This window comes from Nerophis ophidion, linkage group LG27 (assembly GCF_033978795.1).
Source record: "Nerophis ophidion isolate RoL-2023_Sa linkage group LG27, RoL_Noph_v1.0, whole genome shotgun sequence".
NCBI classification, from domain to species: domain Eukaryota; kingdom Metazoa; phylum Chordata; class Actinopteri; order Syngnathiformes; family Syngnathidae; genus Nerophis; species Nerophis ophidion.
Window position 1 is genome coordinate 15,883,051 of NC_084637.1, and position 18,571 is coordinate 15,901,621.

The window sequence follows — 18,571 nt, forward strand, 5'->3', positions numbered from 1 at the left end:
CAGGTTTCGGTGAGAAAATTGTGGTTAAAAAGTCAGTTCTTACCGGAGAAAAGCTGAGCTTGTGCCGTCCATAGCTGCCGTCGACTTCGCTGAGACACTGCGCGTCAAGACACCCGTGGAGGCACCCTTCCGACTATCAGGTAGTATTTAACTTTGCTTTGCCCTGCCGTCTCTCGCTGTCAGCTCTGTGTCGGGCCCGACCTGGATTAGCTGCGCCCTTGGATGTGCTGGCCCCCGCCAGGTTCGGTTTTGTGAACGCAAGATCTTTGACAAACAAAACGTGAAGGATTGCTTCACTTCCCGCGGACGCCGGACTCGACTTCCTCTGTGTGACCGAAACATGGCTGAGAGCCGGTGAGTCCGCCCCTCTCAATGAACTTCTGCCTCCGGAGTGTTTTTACTTAAATGCTCCGCGGTCGTCCGGTGGAAAAGGAGGAGGATTAGCAGTCGTTTTTAAAAATGACTTTAAATGCCGTCAGATCCGCCTGCAAACCTCCTTTTCAAGCTTCGAACTGTGCATGTTTGAGCTGGAGGGGGCGTGGCCTCCAGCTCCAGCTGAATTTCGGGAGATTTTCGGGAGAAAATTTCTTCCGGGAGGTTTTCGGGAGAGGCGCTGAATTTCGAGAGTCTCCCGGAAAATCCGGAAGGGTTGGCAAGTATGTCCCGCCCTCCGCCCGAATGCAGCTGAGATAGGCGCCAGCACCTCCCGCGACGCCGAAAGGGACAAGCGGTAGAAGGATGGAAAATAAAACAAAAAATATGAAAAAAAATGTCCACCGTTTAGATATTATTTTTAGCATCCTTGGCTGGCGTTATAGACCCATTCTGCTTCAGTATGGCGCAGACTACCACGTTGTGTTCACTGGAACACATGAAGAGAACTAAAAAAAATGGATTGAACTTATTTTATCAGATTTTCAAGGTTCAATGCAAGTTGCTGGCGCATGAGTGTTGGTTGAAAGGTCAACCTTGACTTACTTTCTGAAGTTAATTCATTCATGCATTCATTTTTCATTTATTTCAGGCAATGACATTTAAAAAAAAGTACATTGTGGACAACACATAATAATATCAATTAATATAATGCAAAAGGTAATGTAGAGTATGTGAGCATGATGGTCCTGTTTTGCCTAAAAGGGAGTGGGACGAAGATGATTTATTCAATCCCACCCCCAGTTCTCCATTCAGTGATTAATACATTGACTTTCACTGTTTCTTTGTTTAAGGACTATAATACAAATGTTGTATCATAGGTACCAATAATTATTACACTATAACAATAGTTTGTATGAACAATGTAGGAAGAATGAATATACCAACAATGCTAATAGACAGAATACCAACAATGGTAATAGACAACATAGCAATAATGGTAAGGAAACATTGAGCACATGTTAACACTTTGAAACAGAGTAGAACAGCAGGTCAAATTAAAGACCCTCATCTCTATTTTTGAACCAGACCCGATGTTTGTATAATAGTTTAAATCCATTAATAGTTTGGCATTGCTTGTGTTGTAAGTCCAGGTTGTTCCAGAGTTCTAGTCCGCATACTAGAGATGCGCGTTTTGCGGTCTCATCCACGGAGTCCGCGGATAAACTGCGGGTCGGGCGGGTGACATGATGAAAAAATTGATTTTAATTAGAGTCAGGCGGGTGGCGGTTCAACCATCCGGAAATATTTGATATACATGGTTCTGGGATCGGCATCCTTTTCCATTCAAAGAGCCATTTACAAACCGTATCACAAAGCGAAGAAGACAATAGGAGACGCAAATATACTCTAGAATGACTGCCGGCAGTCACCCAGATAATGAGTATTAGGGCGTGCTATGAAGCCATTGACTTTGTCGCCTTCACAGCATGTACGCTCTGTTTGTCAGTCCAGCATCATGTTGTGTGTGGCTTCCGCAGCAACATGCACACGACTGCAAGGCATACTGGGTGACACAGAGTACACTAATAGTTGTGATATAAACAATTTTAACACTCTTAGTAATATGCACCACGCTGTGAAGCCACACCTAACAAGATTGACAAACACATTTCGGGAGAACATCCTCCCAGTAACACAAAAAAAACGCAACACAACAAATACCCAGAATCCTTTGTATCCATGACACACCTGACTATTTTATACACCCCGCTAGCAGCAAACCCCGCCACCCCTCCCCCGTGCGTCGGTAAGGTGGGCGGGGTTGGGGTCGCGGGGTTGTAAAATATATTCAGGAAGTGTCACGGATACAAAGGATTCTGGGTATTTGTTGCGTTGCGTTTATGTTGTGTAACTGTGAGGATGTTCTCCCGAAATGTGTTTGTAAATCTTGTCTGGTGTGGCTTCACAGCGGTTGCCGTTCTGTTTTAATGTTGGTTCGGGTGGACGGCGGGTGGATGACGACTTTGGTGATGCGGTTGCGGATGATATAATTGCCTATCCGCGCATCTCTGCCGCATACAGACACACAAAAACATTTACGCGTGGTTTGAACTCTTGGCAATAAGAAATATCCAAAGCCTCTCAAGGTATGAGCCTGCACTCGTCTTATAAAAACACGTAGATCAGGCAGCAGTAATTTGTTAAATGCTTTATATAAGATTATTAATGTTTATATTTAATAATTGAACGTATTATGTTTTTTTAATAAGTTTCCGTGTTTTTTTATAGTTGAAGTTGTCATAACTCTTCTTACTAAGTTGTGATGGACAATTTGCTCTGTCCACTTGACAACAATAGTCCTTCTGACCATAAGCCAAAATCCATCCATTTTCTACCGCTTTTCTCAGCTGCATTCGGGCAGAATCAGAATCAGACATACTTTATTAAATCCCCGAGGGGAAATTAAAATTTTCAGCACAATCCCATTCAAGATCAGACAAACATTACAGGGAGACAGAACAGGATCGCTGACGGGTCTGCCAACTTCCGGCGCCCCTTACAAAAAAGGTGAGATACTGTTGAACAAGTGGGGGGAAATAAAATAAAATAAAAAATCGGTCTAAGCCTGGGCCCCTGGTGAGGGGGCCCAGACTGAGGCCAAGGGAATAAAAACAACTCATAGCCATAGCACACATCCCCCTTACATGTGTGTAAGAGGGAGGGCGGGGTACATCATGTCTATAAAATTGTTATAAGTACACCTCTGCGCAACATTGTATCCTTATTATAGAGCCTTTTCTATTCGGGCTCCAGTACTCTGGAATTTTCTACCGGTAATAGTTAGAGATGCTACCTCAGTAGAATTTTTTAAGTCCCATCTTAAAACTAAATTTGTACATGCTAGCTTTTAAATAGACCTCCCTTTTAGACCAGTTGATCTGCCGTCTATTTTCTGCTAAGCCCCCCTCTCCTGCGTGGAGAGGTTATTAGGTGACCACAGATGACGCGCTAGCTGTTCAAAGTTATAGGGGTGGACCACTCATCTGTGCATCAGTTGGGGACGTTTCTGCGCTGCTGACGTGTCTCCACTCAAGACCATCCCCTGCTGGCCCCACTATGGACTGGACTCTCACACTATTAACTAGATCCACTCGAAGTCCATTGCACCAGTCATTGGGTTGAGTTTTTCCTTGCCCTGATGTGGGATATGAGCCAAGGATGTCCTTGTGGCTTGGACCGTATCTCGTCGATACTACTATTATTACGTCAATATTTTTTGGCATCACAACATTTTCTTTCGTTTTTTTTTAATTTATATGATCTTTATAAACTCAGGAAATATGTCCCTGGACACATGACGACTTTGAAAATTACCAATGTATGATCCCGTAACTACTTGCAATCAGATTGATACCCAAATGTGTGGTATCATCCAAATCTAACATAAAGCATCCAAACAACAGAACAATAAATGATTATTACTTTTTAACAGAAGTGTAGCTAGAACATGTTAAAAGAAAAAGTAAGCAGATATTAACAGTAAATGAACAAGTAGATTAATAATTCATTTTCTACCACTTGTCCTTAATAATTTTGACAAAATAGTAGAATGGAAAATGACACAATGTGTTACTGCATATGTCAGAAGACTGCATTTGGAGCCTTTGTTTGCTTACTAATAAAAGACAAGTTGTCTAGTACAGTGGTTCTCAAATGGGGGTACGCGTACCCCATTGGGATACTTGAAGGTATGCCAAGGGGTACGTGAGATTTTTTAACAAATATTCTAAAAATATCAACAATTCAATAATCCTTTATAATTATATTTATTGAATAATACTTCAACAAAATATGAATGTAAGTTGAATGATTACTTCTATGTGTAGAAATCTTTATTTATAATTGATTCCCTTGTTTACTTTTCAACAAGTTTAGTTATTTTTATATCTTTTTTTCCAAATAGTTCAAGAAAGACCACTACAAATGAGCAATATTTTGCACTGTTATACAATTTAATAAATCAGAAACTGATGACATGGTGCTGTATTTTGCTTCTTTATCTCTTTTTTTTTTAACCAAAAATGCTTTGATCTCATTAGAGGGTACTTGAATTAAAAAAAAATTCACAGGGGGTACATCACTGAAAAAAGGTTGAGAACCACTGGTCTAGTATGTTCACTATTTTATTTGAGGACAAACTTGCAATAAGAAACATCTTTAATGTACCGTAAGATTTTTTGTTAAAATAAAGCCAATAATGCAATTTTTTTGTGGTCCTCTTTTCTTATAAAAGTACCAAAAAGTATCGAAATAATTTTGGTACCGGTACTAAAACATTGGTATCTATACAACACTAGTACCGGTATTTATTCCCGCAGTACTCTTTAGACACCTTGGGATAGCTGGCAGCTCTGGTTTACTTTCTGACAGAAAGTAAACCAGAGCTGATTCAGTGGAATCAGTCAAAAAGTACTTTTTCTATGTGGAGACTTCAATATAGATCTCTTGAACCCCAATAAGCAAAAGTCCATTAATGATTTCATAGATACAATGTACAGTATGAGTTTGTATGCCCAAATCACAAGGCCAACCAGAATTGCAAGTCACAGTGCTACACTTATTGATAATATTTTCACTAATGTCTTTGATAATAATACAATAAGTGGACTGTTAACAACCGACATCAGCGACCATCTGCCAATTTTTACTGTTTATGATGGGAATTACAAGAAGAAGAACATCGACAAAAAGACATTTCAAAGACAATGCACAGAGGAAAGAATAATTTCCTTCAAGGAGGATTTGGGGAGACAAACTTGGGACAATGTATACAATGAAGATGATGTAGATGATTCATGTGGGAAATTTGTCAACACCTTTGTAACACTATATGATAAACATTGTACATGGAAAGAACTTAGTAAGAAGCAAAAGAAAAAAGAACAGACAACCCTGAGAAGAAGAAGGCTGTAATTTAGGCCAGCAAGACGATCCATGGTCTATTGTTAGTTAGAAATCGGAAGTGGATTTGTGTCCATCCCTGACCTGTTACACAACCTGTGTGGATTCCTATAAAAGAGACATAAACATTTGCAGGTTTATTTATAGGATTGTTGGGGGGGAAGTTGTGTTCAAATGTCCTTATAGCCATGAAATTCAAATGGCAGGATGAAATCTTACATACGTTACTGTATCGGCATGTGAGCAGGTTCTCTGAGGGTCGGTATGTGCGTATAGCTCCGAGCACCTAAGTTTAACCCAGCAAACCTATTCTGGACTGTGCCTGAGCTTGCCAAGGGAATTGCTTGCTCATTGTTCAAATCAGGGGCATTTCCAAAAAGGCTTTGTGAAGCTGAAACACGGCCATTATATGCAATTTTTCAAATAAAACCTGACACTGTTGTTATGTAAAGAGCTCATGTTACTCCATAAACTATACGTCCCTAACTTTATGGCGCACAGGTTATTGCTTGAAGTTGAAAAACCTCACTTGAACAGATGATTTTGATGTCAGTTATGAGGTCTTTATTCATGGGCCGTTCCACAGGAAATAACATGTCTCAATGCACAAGAAAATCAACTGTAATTTTTTTTTTTTTAATCAGGAAAGTGTCTGATCTGATTGCATATTTGCACCTGATTGACCTACTGCCCTCTGGTAGGCGCGAAAAGTCCATTAGATTTTGAACAACCAGACACAGGGACGGTTTCTTCCACCCTGAATGCACATTTGCACTAAAGCACTTTATGTGCCATCGTTTTATGTGTGAAGAAAATAATTATTTGTGTAGTCACACTGTGTTATTTTTAACTCATTGTGATATATGTAATTTCCTGTGCAGTTTTTTGTATTTATTTGCAATGCAAATACCTTGCTTCAGTACAATCGCTGTTAATTGATGTGGGGTCCGAACCGAGGATGTCGTTGTGGCTTGTGCAGCCGTTTGAGACACTTGTGATTTAGGGCTATATAAATAAACATTGATTGTTTGATTGATGAATGGCGAGCGTGATGATGTCACTGTGGACGACCTTTGCCGTCGTCGCTCTGGTTCAATGGACCACCCAGGAAGGACATGCTTTTGTGCAGGTTTGACTTCTTTATTTTGCAATAAATCTGTCGACAGCTCGGATCGCTTTTCAGCTCCTTCCTCAGCTGTTCGTTCACGGTCCGCTCTTTCAGCCGGCCGCGTCGTCGTCTCGTGTGCGCTGTTATCTCTCTCTTTCGCTGCTGCCGCTCTTCGTCCGTTCTTGCAGGCTCTCCAACTCTTTCCGCCCCGATCCCTCCTCCTCCTCCGCTTTTATGCAACATCAGGAGAAATGTTAATAGTTTCCCGGTGTGTGAGCCACGCACCTGAATTAGATTGCGGCATTCTCCGCATCCTTGCCGCCATCTTGGGCAGGGCTGCAGCGTGCCCTGCCCCGCTGTCGGCTGCGCCTCCCCACAGTCACGTTATCGATGGGAAAATGCATTTTAAGACAATATGATTTGCCTGAGCGGCTAAGAGACCCCGAGAGTAACAAGCGGCATAAAATAGATTAGAAAGGAAAAATTTAAAATAAAGACTTAAGACTTCTCGCGGGCCGGATTTTGGAGGCTGGCGGGCCGTATTCAGGGACCCCTGATCTAAACTTTACCGCTGCCTGGTATCTTTTTCTGTACTTTTATTATCATATTTTCAGAATGTGTTCGTTTTATTTTTGGCCAAAGTAAGAAAGAGAAAACAATCTGAAGTTGTCTTTATTTTTTTAGTTTTTAATGCCATGATTTTAATAGTCCGGCCCGCGTGTGCACAGATTCATCCCTCCATGCGGCCCATGAGCTTAAATGAGTTGGACACCCTTGATGTACGGTATTACATATATGTCACCGCAGCAGCCAAAAAGAAAAAAAAAAGGGCGGAGTAAAGTAGAGTAAATCCAGCGGAAAATAGACATTATAAACCAGGGGTGTCAAACTCATTGTAGATCGGACGCCACATGGACAAAAATCTACTCCCAAGTGGGCTGGACTGGTAAAATGATGGCATGATAATTTAAAAATAAAGACAACTTCAGATTATTTTCATTGTTTAAAAATAGAACAAGCACATTCTAAAAATGTACAAATCATAATTTTTTTTTTTTTACACTTACATGTTGTAGTATTCTACCTTTATGTGTCGTTATTTATACTTTCTGAATAAATTATGTGATAATGTTCCTCAGTCAACTCATTAGTGCTAATTTTCAATTCATCAAGATAAAAAAAATTATATCAAAATCAAATTACAGTACGTTATTTATGTAGTTTCTGAGCCGAGGCTGCCGTTGTGGCTTGTGCAGCCCTTTGAGACACTTGTGATTTAGAGCTATATAAATAAACGTTGATTGATTGATAGTGTGACCACTTTCCTCGACTGGTGCACGAACATGATGTGGTTTATTAATTTTTTTTACATATGTAGCATCATTTACAAAGATACAAAGAATTGCTATCGCGACATCTAGTGGACACATTTAGAACAGCAGTTTCTTTCATTCATAAATTTCAACAGATTTTTGTACTTAGCAACCTCATCCCGCCGGTCGGATTAAACCTGTTTGCGGGCCTGATCCGGGCACCCCTTTTATAAACAAAAAGAGGTAGCTAACATGGAAGCGGTCGGACAAATAAAATAAAAAAAACCCTTGAGAATTACCGCGGGCTGTAGTTTGGGAACCCCTGGTATAGACCCCATTTTAAGACCAGTTGATCTGCCGTTTCTTTTATTTTTCTCCTCTTTCCCCCCTCTCCCTTGTGGAGGGGGTGAGGGGGGGCACACACAGGTCCGGTGGCCATGGATGAAGTACTGGCTGTCCAGAGTCGGGACACAGGATGGACCGCTCGCCTGTGTATCATTGGGGACATCTCTGCGCTGCTGATCGGGCTCCGCTTGGGATGGTTTCCTGCTGGCTCCACTATGGACGGGACTCTCGCTACTATATTGGATCCACTTTGGACTGGACTCTCACCGTTATGTTAGACCCACTATGGATTGGACTTTCACAATGTCATGTTAGACCCGCTCGACATTCATTGCTTTCGGTCCCCTAGGGGAGGTGGGGGGGTTTGCCCACATATGCGGTCCTCTCCAAGGTTTCTCATAGTCATCATTGTCACTGTCAACGACGTCCCATTGGGTGTGAGTTTTTCCTTGCCCTTATGTGGGCTCTACCGAGGATGTCGCTGTGGTTTCTGCAGCCCTTTGAGACACTTGTGATTTAGGGCTATATAAATAAACATTGATTGATTGATTGATTGATTGATTGACCAGTGTGTCAAGACTAAGACTATTGTGCGGTTTGTTTTCCCGTGGTGCAAAGCGACTGGATCGGACATGGCGTGAAGGTAAAAACATGATTTTGATCTTAACTCGAAAAAAAGGAACAAACGAAAAGCGCTCTCAGCAGAGGTTCAAAACTTGGCCAAAAAAAACAAAACTACCACAAAGGCAAAATTATGGACATGAAACAAAACTTGCAAACTATGGCATAAATAAAGAAAACTTACTTGGAACGAGAAAAGAGCATGAAAAACAGCAGCATTGTTGTGATCCGGTTCCCGGATCACATCTTTAGTCTGGCTTTTGAGTCCTTTTTTGGTGTTTTCTAATTATTTTTGGACTCTTCCTATTCTGAGTTTTGCTTTTCCTGTTTTATCTCGTTTCCATGGTTTCTAATTTGTTCCACCTGCAATGCTTTTTGACGCACACCTGTTGGCAATTGTTTACTTTAGTATTTAAGCCTGCATTCTACCTCATTTCGTTCTTGGCTCATATTTACCCTGCTAAGTCACATCTTAGCTTCGCTTGCGCTCTGCACGTTATTTCTCTTGGACATTGAACTCTATGCTTGCTAACTATTAGCATTAGCTTCCCGTGCCTAGGCACGCTGTTACTTTGCTTTTGTACCAGTGTTATTTTACCTTTTTGTGTATTAAAACAAGCTCCTACCTGCTATCCTGCCTGTCTGGTCCTGCTGCATCTGGGGGTGACATCTTCGCGCATCACAATGTGTTCCAAATGTGACAAGCATGGATCAGCAGCATGACTATCAAGGGTGTGTGGTGGGTGATGTCGCCAGGCTGACTGCCTGGCAACTACAGGCTTAAATAGAGGTGAGGTGATTAACAACAGGTGCGTGACATGAGGACAGGTGATAACTAATGGGTTGTCATGGAAACAAAGCAGGGAGTGAAAAAACAGGAACTGACAGAGTGCAAAAACCAAACAGAACATAGCCAAACTAAACATGAGCACCAAGACATTGTCAGGCTTGCCACTGACAGTTTGTGTTTTAGTTTTTCCTCTGTGTGTGTTTAGTATTTCCTGTCCTTAGTTCCTGTCAGCCCTCTTATTTTGGTTCAGCTTCCTGTTTGTCTCCTTAGTGCTTTGTTTCCCCTCAGCTGTGGCTGATTGGCACCTGGCCACACCTGTGGTCAATCAGCCAGCTCCTATTTTACCTGCTTTGTTCCTCCAGTCAGTGCTGGATTATTGTTGCTCTTGTGTCGTTGCTACCTGTCGTGTCGAGGATTGTCGATGTCACTTGTCGCTCTTGTCGTATCTTTGCAGCATAGCGATAAGCCATATTTTGTTAGCTATTTGTAGCTTACAGGCTTTTGTTCCCTGCTTCCAGTTTTGTTTGTTCATAGCTCTTTTTGTTTGTTATCCGCCCACGTGCGCGCTTTTTTGTTTGTACCTTTTGTTTGTTCTAGTTCTAGTATTTTAAATTAAATCATGTTTTCTCACTCCATGCCTGCCTCCTTCACTGCATATTGGGGTTCGTCAACAACAAACTTTGACAGACATGACACAATGATTCTCAAAGAAGTCTGTAAATATGCACCGAATCACTGTTGATATTTGTTGCATTGTGCATAGTTACCGTGGCCCAAAATTTAAAAATAGACTTGTTAAATAAAACCTCTGCCTTAAGTTTACCGAATACTTAGGCCTACTCCACTACTGCATTTTAATGTAGGTCATTATGGTGTTTTCTGAGGTGGTACGTGGTTGCCTTGATGGATGTCAACCTTGCGGATTGGCTGTCACATTCTGCGTATGTTATGATGCATGTATGACTCATCGTCTATTCTCAGGTGTCTTTCAGTTCCGACCCGTCTGTCTACGAGGTGACCGCACTGATGTCATCGCCATTAATCCACTCGCATGACCTTTATCCATTCCACATCTGTTAAGAGGTTAAGTGTATTCACACACACTCATGTTGGTTAATATATGCAAAAAACTTGCTTTTTTTTTTGTATTTGTGCTGTGGGTGAAAGAACCAGACTGTTGTATCTCTATAAATCCTATCCAAGCGTTGGAGTCGGCTTGTGATTTGCAGGTGGTCCCGGTTCCTCGCCACAAATAAGATGTCTGATGACAAAGTTGCTGGGCGGCTTCCCTGCCAGTTATAGTTCTTTTCTTTTCCTCCCACTGATCATAAAGAAGAGGAGGGAGGTTGCAGTTTGTGGTGAGCAAGATGTATAATCAGAGCCCTGCCTCATTCGGAATGATTGCATTGGGATTACACTGCGATCGAGTTAACGGTAGACACACAAAATACTCACAATTGCACTCACGGTTGTAAAGGGAAGAAAACAATGTGAGGGAATTGGCCTTAAAGGGGTATACAAGGCGCCATCTACTGGAGGTGACCCGCCATTGCAAGCTTGCAAGTGAGTCATCCGGCCACCTTGCTTTCACAATATGGGCGATACGGCACATTATAGTCGATTCAATACCTACGTGAGTTCTAGTATTGCCGATAACAATATAAAAATGTATTTGATCGGTACAACAAAGAGGGGGAAACATAACACATTTAAAATGGTGTAAGGCGTTTAGAGAAATTTCTTTGGATTAACCTTTTCTTACTGAGTTCACTTTTTTGATTTACTTAAAATGTTAATGACATGTTGAACTAATCCCTAGTTTATTTGTTTTTAGTACAGATGCTTAAAACTGGCAGGTTAAAAACAATGCAAAAAATTGTAATTATTAATCGAGATCAAATAATTTGTATCTTTTTTATTTCGTATTATCGCCCTGCGCTAGAATCTGATCATAAGTTTGCAATAATCACACATATGGAAACAATAATAATAAAAACTAGAGCGTCTGGACACCCATCATAGGCAGCTAAGAACAATGAATAACCAGGAGACACAACACAGGGGTGCTGAAACAGTGCTTAAACAACAAGTGAATCAAAACATAAACGTATAACCCAGGTAACGGATCATGATAATTTCTTTCTCTAATTCAATAATTATCGTCCATTTCTTTGTCGCAGCACTGTCTTCCTTCCCATGCTTGGAAAATAATCTAATGCTAGCGAGTGAGAGCAGATGTTTGGGGCACATCTTTCGCTTTGCCAACGAATGGCGGGGATTCTTGTAAGTCAGATGTTTGCTGGCAATTTAAAGCATAACAATTAGCCGAAAGACAGCTCTGATCACAAAACACTCTTAAAGGGGAACTACACTTTTCTGAAATGTTGGACTTTTGCCTATTGTTCACAATCATTATGAAATACATGACGATTGTTTTTTTGTTTTTTTTAAATATTAAATACATTTGATCACCCACCGCGACCCCAAACGGGACAAGCGGTAGAAAAATGGATGGATGGATGATCAAAAGTCAGCTTACAATGGAGCATGTAGGAGCCCCAGGGTGCTCAAAGTCTGCGCCCCACAGCTGTGTGGTGTGCTCCAGCACATCTTCAACATGAGCCTTAGGCTGCATAAAGTTCCCACACTGTGGAAAACCTCATGTGGGGTCCCCATCCCCAAGTGCACGCGACCCAGCACGTCAAAGGACTACAGGCCGGTGGCGCTAACCTCCCATATCATGAAGACCATGGAGAGGTTGGTCCTGTAACAACTCCGCCCTACAGTCAAGCCCCACCTGGACCCACTCTAATTCGCCTACCAGCCACGACTGGGAGTGGAGGACGCAGTCATCTACCTGCTGAACCGAGCCCACACCCACCTGGATAAACCTGCAAGCAGTGTGAGGGTCATGTTTTTTGACTTCTCCAGTGCTTTCAGTACTATGCGGCCTGGGCTACTGGGTGTGAAGTTGGAGAAGATGCAGGTGGAGGCCCCCTTGGTGTCCTGGGTTGTAGATTACCTGACTGACAGACCACAGTATGTTCGACTGCAGGACTGTGTGTCTGACAGGTTGGTCAGCAACACCGGGGCCCCGCAGAGTACAGTCCTCTCCCCCTTCCTCTTCACCATTTACACCACCGATTTCCACTATCAATCAGAGTCCTGCCACCTTCAGAAGTTTTCTGATGACTCTGCGATACTGGGGTGTATTGAGGATGGTGATGATGAGGAATACAGGGCACTGGTGGAGGACTTTGTCACATGGTGTGGAAAGAACCACCTCCAGCTCAAAGTGACGAAGACCAAGGAGCTGGTTGTGGACCTGGGAAGGAGGAGGAGTACTCCGGCTACCCCTGTTTCCATCAGGGGGGTCGATGTGGATATGGTTGAGGATTATAAATACCTTGGAGTACACATCGACAACAAGCTGAATGGGTCAAAACACGCTGAGGCCCTCTTCAAGAAGGGACAGAGCCGCCTCTACTTCCTCAGGAGGCTAGGATCCTTCAACGTCTGTACAAAGATGTTGAAGATGTTCAACAAGTCGGTGGTGGCGAGCGCTTTCTTGTACACCGTGGCTTGCTGGGGCAGCGGGCTGAGAGCGAGGGACGCTAACAGACTGGACAAGTTGGTAGAGAAGGCCAGTAACGTGGTGGGAGTGGAGCTTGACTCTCTGGCGGTGGTGTCAGAGAGGAGAAGTCTAGCAAAACTCCTAGCAGTTATGGACAACACCTCCCACCCACTACACTCGGACCTTGCGGAGAGAATGAGCATGTTCAGCAGAAGGCTCAGACTCCCAAAATGTAACACGGAACGACACTGGTGGTCCTTCATACCGAGAGCCATCAGACTGTATAATGCATATGTTCCTTCTTGACTGCACTTAAATGTAGAATATATGTATACTATATTTATATTATTCATATATTATATATATAATATATGTCATATATTATTTATTATTATTATTGTTTATTGTGAGCGAACTGTGGTGCTGAATTTCCCCCAGGGACCAATAAAGTACTTTCTATTCTCTTCTATTCTTTTAATTTTGCCTATAGAGCAGGGGTGTCAAACTCAAATACAGAGTGGGCCAAAATTTTAAACTGAACAAAGCCGCGGGCCAAGGTTGAACAAATTAACCTTTTAATAGGGACCCTAACAAGTTTTGCAATAAATATTGAACAAGCAAGGCTTATATAACTTTAGTGACATGCAAAATCCAGTTTCAAATAATAATAATAATAATAATAATAATAATTTAAAAAAATATCAATGGCATATCAAATGATATTTACATAAAAATGGAATGCCTTTTTTTCTATTTGCAATCTTCTGAGGTAAATATCAAATGTTTTCCACAGGCTAACAATACATTTGAAAATAAAATAACAATGATGAATGAACCAAACATTCAAGCCTTGAAGTAGCAAGAGAAAACGCATGAATAAAACATTAATTATAGATCAGTTTGCTGGAAGTTTCCCGGGAGAGTTAGTGCTGCAAGGGTTTCTGGGTATTTGTTCTGTCGTGTTACGGTGCGGATGTTCACCCGAAATGTGTTTGTCATTCTTGTTTGGTGTGGGTTCACATTGTGGCACATATTTGTAACAGTGCTAAAGTTGTTTATACGGCCACCTTTAGTGTGACCTGTATGGCTGTTGACCAAGTATGCCTTGCATTCACTTGTGCGTGTGTGTGTTAAAGCCACAAATATTATGTGACACGCTGTTAGTATGGCGGAAAAGCGGACGTGACGACAGGTTGTAGAGAACGCTAAAGGCAGTGCCTTAAATGCACGCCCCTAATATAGTTGTCCAGGTGGAAATCGGTAGAAATTCGGGAGAATGGTTGCCCCGGGAGATTTTCGGGAGGGGCACTAAACTTCGGGAGTCTACCGGGAAAATTAGGAGGGTTAGCAAGTAAGAGTATTAGCGGTGAATGCGGTGTTATACAGCGGCACCGACGCTGTACAACACCGGCGGGCCAGCTCTAATGCTAAATTGATATCGCCTCAAGGGCCAAATTAAATTACATGGCGGGTCAGATTTAGCCCGCGGGCCAGAGTTTGACAACTATGCTAATGAGCACCTAAAAAACATCTAAACACCTCCATTAAGGTATTACATACGTGATCTAAGTATATACATGGGTAATAATAATAAGTATATACATAATTGTATTATTATTATTATTAATCATGTATATACTTAGAATAAGTATATACATAATGTGGGCTTCACGGTGGCAGAGGGGTTAGTGCGCCTGCCTCACAATACGGAGGTCCTGAATAGTCCTGGGTTCAATCACGGGCTCGGGATCTTTCTGTGTGGAGTTTGCATGTTCTCCCCGGGAACGCGTGGGTTTCCTCCGGGTACTCCGGCTTCCTCCCACCTCCAAAGACATGCACCTGGGGATAGGTTGATTGGCAACACTAAATTGGCCCTAGTGTGTGAATGTGAGTGTGAATGTTGTCTGTCTATCTATGTTGGCCCTGTGATGAGGTGGCAACTTGTCCAGGGTGTACCCTGCCTTCTGCCCGATTGTAGCTGAGATAAGCACCAGCGCCCCCCACGACCCCAAAAGGGAATAAGCGGTATAAATGGATGGATGGATATACATAATGTAGTAACAAGCACATTTATAATAACATTTAATATTTACTTATTTTGATCATTTTAATCATATGCGGCGAATTCATTTCAAAATGCATCACAATGTTCGCTTTTTTTCCCCATGACATCACTGATTATTACTCAATGCAGACTTTATGAGAGCCAACAAACATAATAAAATATCACTTACTGTGCCATGTCTGCTTTCATTAAAGGCCTACTGAAACCCACTAATACCCACCACGCAGTCTGATAGTTTATATATCTATGATGAAATATTAATATTGCAACACATTTAGTTTACTAAATTGCAATTTTAAATTTCCCGGGAGTTTTGTCTTGAAAACGTCGTGTAATGATGACATGTACGCAAGACGTCACGGGTTTTTAGGAAGTATGAGCGGAAGTATGAGTCGTCTGCTTTAACGGCATAATTACACAGTATTTTGGAGATCTGAGTTGCTGAATCTTTTGCAATTTGTTCAATTAATATTGGAGAAGTCAAAGTAGCAAGATGGAGTTGGGAAGCTTTAGCCTTTAGCCACACAAACACACGGTGATTCCTTGTTTAAAATTCACGGAGGTGAAACTCTACTATGGATCACAGCGAACATGGATCCCGACCACTTGTCAACCACCAGGTTTCGGTGAGAAAATTGTGGTTAAAAAGTCGCCACTTACCGGATATCAGCTGAGCTTGCGCCTCCCGTACAGCTGCCGTCGACCTCCCCGAGACACTGCGCGTCACTACACTTCCGACTATCAAGTACTGTTAAACTCACTAAAACACTAGCAACACAATAGAAAGATAAGGGATTTCCCAGAATGATCCTAGTAAATGTCTCTAAAAACATCTGAATCCGTCTCAATGCAACGCGATTGCCATCGTGTTTTTTTTTTTCTTCTAGTACGTCGCTATCAATATCCTCAACACAAATCTTTCATCCTCGCTCAAATTAATGGGGAAATTGTCATTTTCTCGGTCCGAATAGCACTTTTTGTTGGAGGCTCCCATTAAAAATAATGTGAATATGTGAGGAGCCCCCACACGTGTGACGTCATCGTCTGGGACTTCCGGGTAGAGGTAGGGTTTTTCTCCAGTTGTGAACTTTATCACGGATGTTCTCTACTAAATCCTTTCAGCAAATATATGGCAATATCGCAAAATGATCAAATATGACACATAGAATGGACCTGCTATCCCCGTTTAAATAAGAAAATCTGATTTCAGTAGGCCTTTAAGATGCTGACTGATAATATCTTGTTATAGTCCCATTTTAGATTAATCCTCGTGAAGAAAAGGGGGATGGAACCAAGCGTCTTTTCATGTCGTTCTCGCTATTCCCGGGTCTAAATTGGTTGTCAAAGTGGTGAAGAAGGAGCTGAGCTGGAAAGCAATGCTCTCTATTTACCAATCGATCTACGTTCCCATCCTCACCTATGGTCATGAGCTGTGGGTTATGATTGAAAGGACAAGATCACGGGTACAAATGGCCAATCTCCCTTAGAGATAGGGTGAGAAGCTCTGTCATCCGGGAGGAACTCAAAGTAAAGCCGCTGCTCCTCCACATGGAGAGGAGCCAGATGAGGTGGTTCGGGCATCTGGTCAGGATGCCACCCGAACATCTCCCTAGGGAGGTGTGTCAGGCATGTCCGACCGGTAGGAGGCCACGGGGAAGACCCAGGGCACTTTGGGAAGACTATGTCTCCCGGCTGGCCTGGGAAGGCCTCAGGATCCCCCGGGAGGAGCAGGACAAAGTGGCTGGGAAGAGGGAAGTCTGGGCTTCTCTGCTTTGGCTGCTGCCCCCGCGACCCCACCTCGGATAGGCGGAGGAAAATGGATGGATGGATGGAAGGTTTACCAACTTGTCGGAATATGTCCTAGTCCTTCTACGATAATATGCCTGATTTATGATCTACAATAAAATTTCACGAGCAAGGAAACAAGGAAACAGTTGATCATGTAAACATTGGCACGAAAGCTTGTGATCACGGCGTCACTATAGAGCAGGGGTCACCAATGCGGTGCCCGCAGACAGCAGGTAGCCCGTAAGGACCAGATGAGAAGCCCGCTGGCCTGTTCTAAAAATAGCTCAAATAGCAGCACTTACCAGTGAGCTGCCTTTATTTTTTAAATTGTATTTATTTATTAGCAACTGGTCTCGCTTTGCTCGACATTTTTAATTCTAAGAGAGACAAAACTCAAATAGAATTTGAAAATCCGAGAAAATATTTTAAAGACTTGGTCTTCACTTGTTTAAATAAATTCATTTATTTCTTTACTTTGCTTCTTATAACTTTCTGAAAGACAATTTTACAGAAAAAATACAACCTTAAAAATGATTTTTGAATTTTTAAACACATATACCTTTTTACCTTTTAAATTCCTTCCTCTTCTTTCCTGACAATTTAAATCAATTTTCAAGTAATTTTTTTTTCATTTCATTGTAAAGAATAATAAATACATTTTAATTTAATTCTTCCTTTTAGCTTTTGTTTTTTCGACGATGAATATTTGTGAAATATTTCTTCAAACTTATTATGATTAAAATTCAAAAAAATTATTCTGACAAATCTAGAAAATCTGTAGAATCAAATTTAAATCTTATTTCAAAGTCTTTTGAATTTCTTTTCAAATTTTTGTTCTGGAAAATCTAGAAGAAATAATGATTTGTCTTTGTTAGAAATATAGCTTGGTCCAATTTGTCATATATTATAACAAAGTGCAGATTGGATTTTAACCTATTTAAAACATGTCATCAAAATTGTAAAATTAATCTTAATCAGGAAAAATGACTAATGATGTTCCAATATTTTTTTATTTTTTCAAAAAGATTCGAATTAGCTAGTTTTTCTCTTCATTTTTTCGGTTAAATTTCTAATTTTAAAGAGTCGAAATTGAAGATAAACTACTGGTATGTTTCAAAATTAAATTTTCATTTTTTTGTGTGTTTTCTCCTCTTTTAAACCTTTTAATTAATTTTTTTTTTCATCATTTATTCTCCACAAAAAACCTTCTGTAAAATGAAAAAAAAATGTACGACGGAATGACGGACAGAAATACCCATTTTTTTTATATATATAGATTTTATTTATTAAAGGTAAATTGAGCAAATTGGCTATTTCTGGCAATTTATTTAAATGTGTATCAAACTGGTAGCCCTTCGCATTAATCAGTACCCAAAAAGTAGCTCTTGGTTTCAAAAAGGTTGGTGACCCCTGCTATAGAGAGTTTTTCTGCGTTAGCACTTATAAATAAATGGGTTATACTTGTATAGCGCTTTTCTACCTTCAAGGTACTCAAAGCGCTTTGACAATATTTCCACATTCACCCATTCACGGCTGCCATGCAAGGCGCTAACCAAGACCCATCAGGAGCAAGGGTGAAGTGTTTTGCTCAAGGACACAACGGTGGGGATCGAACCACAACCACACAGCC